This window comes from Cibotium barometz, chromosome 7 (genome assembly GCF_041138505.1).
Source record: "Cibotium barometz isolate CiBa-2024 chromosome 7, ASM4113850v1, whole genome shotgun sequence".
Lineage (NCBI taxonomy): Eukaryota > Viridiplantae > Streptophyta > Polypodiopsida > Cyatheales > Cibotiaceae > Cibotium > Cibotium barometz.
In genome coordinates, this window is record NC_141052.1 from 28,761,744 (window position 1) to 28,770,250 (window position 8,507).

The following is an 8,507-nucleotide window of genomic DNA, read 5'->3' on the forward strand; positions in this document are numbered from 1 at the left end:
CTTTAGGTTGGAGTTCCATCTGCCCTTGGGTTGAAGAAGTTAAGAGTTCATCATTAATCACATGATTCGGGCTCGGTACATACTTCTTAAGTAGGCTGACATGAAAATACATTATGTACTTTGAGATGAGGAGGCAGAAGAAGTTAATAGGCTAAGTCACCTGCTTTCTTTGTAATCAGATATGGCCCACAGTATTTGGGGGATAACTTCTTGTACTTCCCAAGAGATAGAGAACTCCTTTCCGGGGGCGTACTTGAATGAAGACCATATCTGCTTCTTTGAATTTTCTTCTTAACCTCTTCTTATCAGCATACTGCTTGTGTCCATCTTGGATAGCTTTTATATCCTTGCGGATTGACTGCATCTGCTACTCCATGTCATCAAGCATCTGTCTGGACATCTCGACCCTAATCAATGGGTCGGACCAAGTTAATGGTGTTAGGGAATCTTGTCCATACAGAGCTTTGAAAGGGCTCATCTCGGGGTGGTAAGATGTGCTGAGATCCAAGAAAGTTCCTACTACTTTCGAAGAATGTAGTCCAGAATCTTGACGTGAATTTGGGATCTCGATCACTTACTATTCTCGATCACTTACCATTCTCCTGGGGGTAGGCCATGCAATCTGAAGATTTCCTTGAGGAACACTCTGGCCACATCCACTGCAGTGTAGGTTTCTTTTACTGGAATTAGGTGGGCAACTTTGGTTAGTCTGTCAACTACCACGAAGATGGAGTTGTAACCTGATTGCACTGAAGGTAGTCTAGTAATAAAACCCATACTGATACATTCCCACTTCATCTGGGGGATGTCTAATGGATGTAACTTTCCAAGCATTTTTACTCTCTCGGCTTTGACTTTCTGACATATCAAAGCATTGACGTACATGATTAAGTACATCCTTTTTTGGGCTAGGCCAAAAGTAGCTTTTCTTTACATACAGACATGTATGTCTTGATGAAACATGGTTGTCCTGCTGTAAGGCTATCATGGTCTTCATTCAAAATTTTACCCTTAGTTCCCTCATCATTGGGAATGCATAGCCTGCTATTATAATATATAATTCCTTCATCCAGGCTGTACCCTTGAACTCGGTTCAACTCCTGAGGAGTTTTGCTTCCTTGCATAAGTAGGGTAGCAATAGGGGCAAAGAATCTATCCTGCATGATCTTCTCTCTTGCTTCATTAATCAATGGATTTGACACCACTGTGATTGTTGCAAGCAAGGAGGCTTTTCTGCTGAGGGCATCTGCTACAACATTTTCTTTGCCTGGGCGGTACTTGATTTGAAAATCAAATTCCTGTAGGGTTTACATCCACCTTCTTTGGCGCATGTTGAGATCCTTCTGAGTGAAGATCCACTTTAAGCTCTGGTGATCTGTATCAAAGTGAATCTTTGACCCAGTAGGTAATGTCTCCACAACTTCAGGGCATAGACTACTGAAAGTAGATCCAGGTCATGGTGGATAGCATAATTTCTCTCATGCGTTCTGAGTTTTCGGGACTCATAGGCCACTGCATGACCTTGCTGCATGAGAGCACCTCCCAGGGCAAAACCACTAGCATCAGTTACTACCTCAAAGGGTAGAGAGAAATTTGGCAACTTCAGAATGGGATTGGTTACCAAGGTAGTCTTCAGCTTATCAAAAACGCTCTGACACCTGGTAGACCATTGAAACGGGGTATTCTTCTTGAGAAGATTAGTCAGGGGGAAGCTATGAGAGCATACTTAGGTATAAAAATTCTATACCAACCAGTTAATCCCAAGAATCCCCTGACTTCTTTCACTGTCTTTGGTTCAGGCCAATCTATGACTGCTTGGACTTTTGCAAAATCTAGAGAAATTTTGTCTTTGGATACCAGAAAGCCCAAGTATTCAACACGGTCGACAGAGAAAGTGCATTTGCTCTTTTTTGCAAAGAGTTGGTGCTTCCTTAGAATCTCAAGAACTTTACGGACGTGAGCTTCATGGTCAGCTGCATTCTTTGAGTAAATCAGAATATCATCAAAGAAAACAAGAACAAAATCATCCAAGTATTCTCTGAGAATGTCTTGCATTAGTAGGCGATTGAATGTAGCTGGGGCGTTTGTCAATCCAAATGGCATGACAATAAATTCATAGTGCCCATAGCGAGTATTGATGGCTGTCTTCGGGATATCTTGATCATTAATCCTGATCTGGTAATACCCTGAATTGAGATTTATCTTTGTGAAGATCTGGGCTCCATTTAGCCTGTCCAGAAGCTCATCAATTTTAGGGATAGGATACTTATTCTTAACTGTCAGCGGGTTGAGACCTCTGTAATCCACACAGAGTCTTAACGTCCCATCCTTCTTTTTCTGAAAGAGAACTGGCGCTCCCCAAGATGAAACACTGGGTCTTACAAACCCTTCTTCTAATAGCTGCCTAAGCTATTCCTTGAGTTTAATGGCTTCAGGGACTGGCATTTTGTACGTGCGCTGGGCTACTAGCTGAGCATCGGGGATCAATTCTATCTCATGATCTACTTCCCGAATCAGAGGCATCTCAGTTAGCTCTACTGGGAATAAATCATCATACTCACTTAACAATTCTGGTTCTTTAGCCTTTAACTTTGTGTCTACTGGATTCATTTTGACAACATAAATGAGCTGCTTCTTTCTAAGTCCTTTTAGTAACCTAGAAGCTTTTACTAATTGCAGATCTGGGGATCCGAAAATTCCGGTTCCTTGAACTTTGTTGCCGTGAAGATCACAGAAGGAAATGGTTCCATTGTTGTGACAGTGAATGTCAGCTTGATTTTTGTGGAGCCAATCCATTCCAAGGATTCCGTCGAAAACTCCCAAAGGTAAGACTCTGAACTGGCAGAGTCAGTTACATTCCCATTGTGAGTGAAAAGAATCTTCCCACTGGCCAATTCAACTTCCATAGGTTTCTTTGATTTCTGTTCTAAGACTAGCTTACGCAAGCATCCTGGGGAAATAAATGAATGAGTACTGCCTGAATCAATCAAAAGCTTAAATGGCTTACCCTTATACTCAGTTGGAGCATGGATGATAGAGAATTGACGATTTGGCCCTTGGTTTTTAATCGCGGCATAAATCTGACCTCTTTCCTCTTCCACTACTTCTGTTATTGTAACTGCTCTGGCTACTCTGCAGATTGGGGCGGAACTCTTTCTCTTTGGTTACCCCAGTTCTGGGAGGGAGTTCTGAGATTATTCTAAACAGAGGGGACAGATGGTTGGCTGGAGTCCTCCTGGGATTGCCCTGATTTTGGCGAGACGGACCTTGATATTTGACTGATACGAAGGGGCTAGTCTCTGTACTCTGGGTCCTTGACTTCCCTGTCCTCTTGACATGGCAGGAGTCGGGCAGTCTTTAAGCTGGTGACCGAAACCCTGACACCCAAAACACCTGTTCTCACTTCTAAGCTCAAGTGTTCTGAGGGAAGGGTCTTCCTTCACTTCTGAATTTCCCAGCATCTTGATTCTGAATAGGGCCTTGCTGCCTCTTTGGGGGGGTGGAAAGTTTGAAGCACTTCCTGGGGTATGGAACCTTTTAAAGTTTGAGGGTGCAAGCTTCAGCGGGACCTTAACAATAAATGCTTTGGCAAAGTCCTTTGCCATTCTGACAGCTTCTGCCATTGAGACTGGTTTGGCATTTTTCACTAAAGTGTCCAACAGCTCGTTCATCCCTTGAATGAATCTAGATGCTCTTCATCCAAAAGTGGAGAATATTTGAGGAGAAGGGCAAATGCCTGATGGTATTCTTCAATCATCCGGCTATCCTGCTTCAGTTTCAAGAACTCATTTGTTTTGGTTTCCAAGAAGCCCAGAGGACAAAACCTCTTTTTGAGGTAAGCTTTAAGATCTGGTCTGGGTATTTCGGTCGAGACAGTTTGTCTCACAATGTTTCCTCCATGCAACCCTGGCCGTTTCCACAATTTTCAATCTGGCGAGAGCCATCTTGCTCTTCTCGTTATAACCGGTTACATCAAAATACTCTTCCATTGCTTCGATCCATTTTTCCACTAGTCCTCCTAACTGTTTCCCTGCACCCTTGAAGGGACCAGGTTGGGATCGGTGCAGGGCTTGACGAACGTCCGGATCTAACTCTTCATCACATCGGTAAGAGGATCTGGCTGCCTACCATGGGCCGTGCGCCTCATGATTCTGACAAAATGATATTTTGTCAACTTAACTTTATCATCAGATTTATGACTATTTTTGAGATTTATTTCTTAAACAAATAAATATTCCATTATAATTCTTGAAAACAAGATTCACTCTGATAATTTTACTAACCAATATTCACAACCATGAAAACAATTTGAAATCTTTTGCAAAAGATCATTTATTATTGAAATTTTTTGATATATACATAGAGTGTCTCGGCTCCAAAAGTCACCACCTCAATCGCGTACGCATAAAAAGGCGAAACTACGATGGAGACATGCTATGATATACACGATTCATCACTGATAATGGTGTGTAATTCTTCTTTTAGGAATAAAACGGCTAAGAAATTCTAAAATTCCGGGGTGAGTGATTATAGAGTTGTACATAATGAACAACTCCTAGCCTTATCAAGATCATACCTAGCGAGATATTCTGTCTGAGTATCTGTCGTTGATTGGTATTAACGCAAATACTTCGCCCCCCAGAGAACCACATATGCTGATCTCGCTCTACTGGATCAGGAAAGTATAGATCCTCAAAGTGACGAGCGAGTCTCACGCGAGTCTCACTCTGCTTCCTTGGGTTGTAGCGGAGTTGATGAGATTTTCGAAGGCAAAGGCGATCATATCCTGACTCTGGGAGAGTCCAAGAATGCTAGACACATTTGGGGTATCTATCTAAAAATCTAGTTTAATTTATGAGTTTTCAATTTATGTTCATTTCAAACATAATCTTAACAAGTAAAAACATTATTTCCCAGATTTACTTTAAAATTTTAGGTAATTTTTGCTGCTGTTTCGTAAGTTTACAACAGCGCTTTGATACCAGTTGTGAGACCCCTCTGCCCCCTCCGCGCACCTGATTCCCGGGTACTAGCAGTAACAGAAGTAGCTTCCTCTTGCGCGGGGCAGGGTTTCCTACTCGGGGCCTCACCCTCGAATGTCCGGACACGAGACTAATCTGGTGGTCCTTTCGAAATCAAAACTGGGAAAATTTTTCTTGCCTGAAAAACGGGGATGATTCCACCTTTTTGATTTTCTTAACGAATTTTCTAACTGGGTCAAGAGACTAAACTATCCTTCACCTGATTAAACCAGATAGAAGGAAAACTATCACTCACTTAGTTTGAAGAAATCAACGCTTTTTTCCTAACCAAAATCAGGCACAGCCGCCGTTGATCTAATCATTTGAGGAAATCAATGCTTTTTTCCTAAAACTGAATTCAGGCATAGCCATTGATCTACCCATTTGAGAAATTCTTCAGGTTTTTATTTAACTACTTGAATTCTAAGCATATTCCTATTATAAGACTCCACTGATTCTAGCCTATCCATCCGGCCCATGGGTTAGCCACCACCCAACCACTGGAATCGGTAGAACTAGACAATTACTCACCCACCCATAATTGAATGCCTTTCTTAACTCTTACTTTCGAATACAGGTACGCACACACTCCTCTTTAAAACTTTAACATATAAAATAATCCATTGACAAACAGTTATTGGTTACAGATGTCATAACTCAAAAATTCCATCCAGTCCCTTGTTTCTCAAAAAATAGTATCACTCTGGACTCTCCATAAGATCCAGTAACAGATTATAATAATCATTTTGTCCATCATACATATCTTCCACGACATACGCATAGGTGTCATAGGCACCGCCGCCGCCGCGAGCCCGTGCATCTCCTGGTCAGAACCCTCTAGGATCCTCCTTAGGTGTCCTGGCACTTCACTCAGGGATTGCTTCGTCGGCCCTCGCCCATCGTACTAAAAGCGCACCATTTTTCAACCATACCGAGGCTGGTCAAGACCTGGGTAGGCTTTGCCGCGTGAGCCGTTCTTTGAACACTCCTTGCCAGTTGTTGTTGCAACCAAACTTCCCTTAGAAAAACATATACCAAATGCTCCCTCCAGCATTCTGGCGTAAGGCAGTCCTTTAAGAAAACTGGGTTTCTATGCAAAATCTCAATTTGATTTTCTTTTGAATACAAGGAGTATTTCTTGAATCAGTATCCCCAAAACTTCTTAATCGGAATTCTGAATTTTATACCAGAATTCTTGGAATTCTATAACCTTGATCCATAGATCAGTTCGAAGTGTCTCAAACTTAGTTTTAGATTTGGCGAAAGTTTTGAGTGTATTTTTCTAAACCGGTCACACCTTCTTTTCTCGAAACTGACTAAAGAGTTTGGTCTTGATCATAGTTTGATTCAAGGTTCGAGTCGGATAAGATTTTTCTTGAACTATCTTTCTCGAAAAGGTTTGATAATTCATGTACTATTTTACTGAATTTCTTTCTTTTAATATTCACTTAACTAATTTCTAAATTAGTTACAAATTCCAATGAGGAATAAATTAATCATTTATCTAAATATTTTGATCTCGATAGATTTCCTGAATTTTTTTTTTACAATCCGTGTGAATATAAAACGATAGAAATTTCTCTCTTAAAGTATTTAATTATTCATTTATCAAATACTCATAAAATTTAAACATAGAATTTAAGAGAATTCTAATTTTGATATAAAAATTCTTTATGCATCTATTTATGCATAAAATTCAACTTCAATGGGAATATCACTTTTATTAAAAAAAAATCCTTTTATGCATAAAAATCAATTTTTATAAGAATAACGCTTTTATAATAAAAAAATTCCTTCATGCATCTTTCTATACATAAAAATCAAATTTAATAAGAATAACACTTTTATAAAAAAAATTTCCTTTATGCATCTTTCTATGCATAGAAATCAAATTTAATAAGAATAACACTTTTGTAATAAAAAAAATTCCTTTATCTTTCTATGCATAGAAATCAAATTTAATAAGAATAACACTTTTATAATAAAAAAATTCCATAATGCATCTTTCTATGCATAGAAATCAAATTTAATAAGATAAACACTTTTGTAATAAAAAATTTCCTTTATGCAGGGTAGCAATAGGGGCAAAGAATCTATCCTGCATGATCTTCTCTCTTGCTTCAATAATCAATGGATTTGACACCACTATGATTGCAAGCAAGGAGGCTTTTCTACTGAGGGCATCTGCTACCACATTTTCTTTGCCCGGGCGGTACTTGATTTGAAAATCAAATTCCTACAAGGTCTGCATCCACCTTCTTTGGTGCATGTTGAGATCCTTCTGAGTGAAGATCCACTTTAAGCTCTGATGATCTGTCATCATCAAAGTGAATCTTTGACCCAGTAGGTAATGTCTCTACAACTTCAGGGCATAGACTACTGAAAGTAGATCCAGGTCATGGACAGCATAATTTCTCTCATGCGTTCTGAGTTTTCGAGATTCATAGGCCACTGCATGACCTTACTGCATGAGCACACCTCCCAGGGCAAAACCACTAGCATAAGTTACTACTTCAAAGGGTAGAGAGAAATTTGGCAACTTCAAAACAAGATTGGTTACCAAGGCGGTCTTCAGCTTATCAAAAGCGCTCTGACACCTGGCAGACCATTGAAACGAGGTATTCTTCTTGAGAAGATTAGTTAGGGGGAAAGCTATGAGAGCATAGTTAGGTATAAAAATTCTATACCAACCAGTTAATCCCAAGAATCCCCTAACATCTTTCACTATCTTTGATTCAGGCCAATCTATGACTGCTTGGACTTTTGCAGAATCTGGAGAAATTCTGTCTTTGGATACCAAAAAGCCCAAGTATTCAACATGGTCGACAGAGAAAGTGCTTTTACTCTTTTTTGCAAAGAGGTTGTGCTTTCTTAGAATCTCAAGAACTTTACGGACGTGAGGTTCATGGTCAGCTGCATTCTTTGAGTAAATCAGAATATCATCAAAGAAAACAAGAACAAAATCATCCAAATATTCTCTGAGAATGTCCTGCATTAGGTGATTGAATGTAGCTGGGACGTTTGTCAATCCAAACGACATGACAATAAATTCATAGTGCTCATAGCGAGTATTGATGGCTGTCTTCGGGATATCTTGATCATTAATCCTGATCTGGTAATACCTTGACTTGAGATCTATCTTTGTGAAGATCTAGGCTCCATTTAGCCTGTCTAGAAGCTCATCAATTTTGGGGATTGGATACTTATTCTTAACTGTCACAGCTGATTGAGTCCTCTGTAATCCACACAGATTCTTAACGTTCCATCCTTCTTTTTCTGAAAGAGAACTGGCACTCCCCAAGGTGAAACATTGGGTCTTACAAACCATTGTTCTAGTAGCTGCCTAAGCTATTCCTTGAGTTCAATGGCTTCAAGGACTGGCATTTTGTACGTGCGCTGGGCTACTGCCTGAGCTCCGGGGATCAATTCTATCTCATGATCTACTTCCCGAATCGGAGGCATCTTAGTTAGCTCTGCTAGGAATAA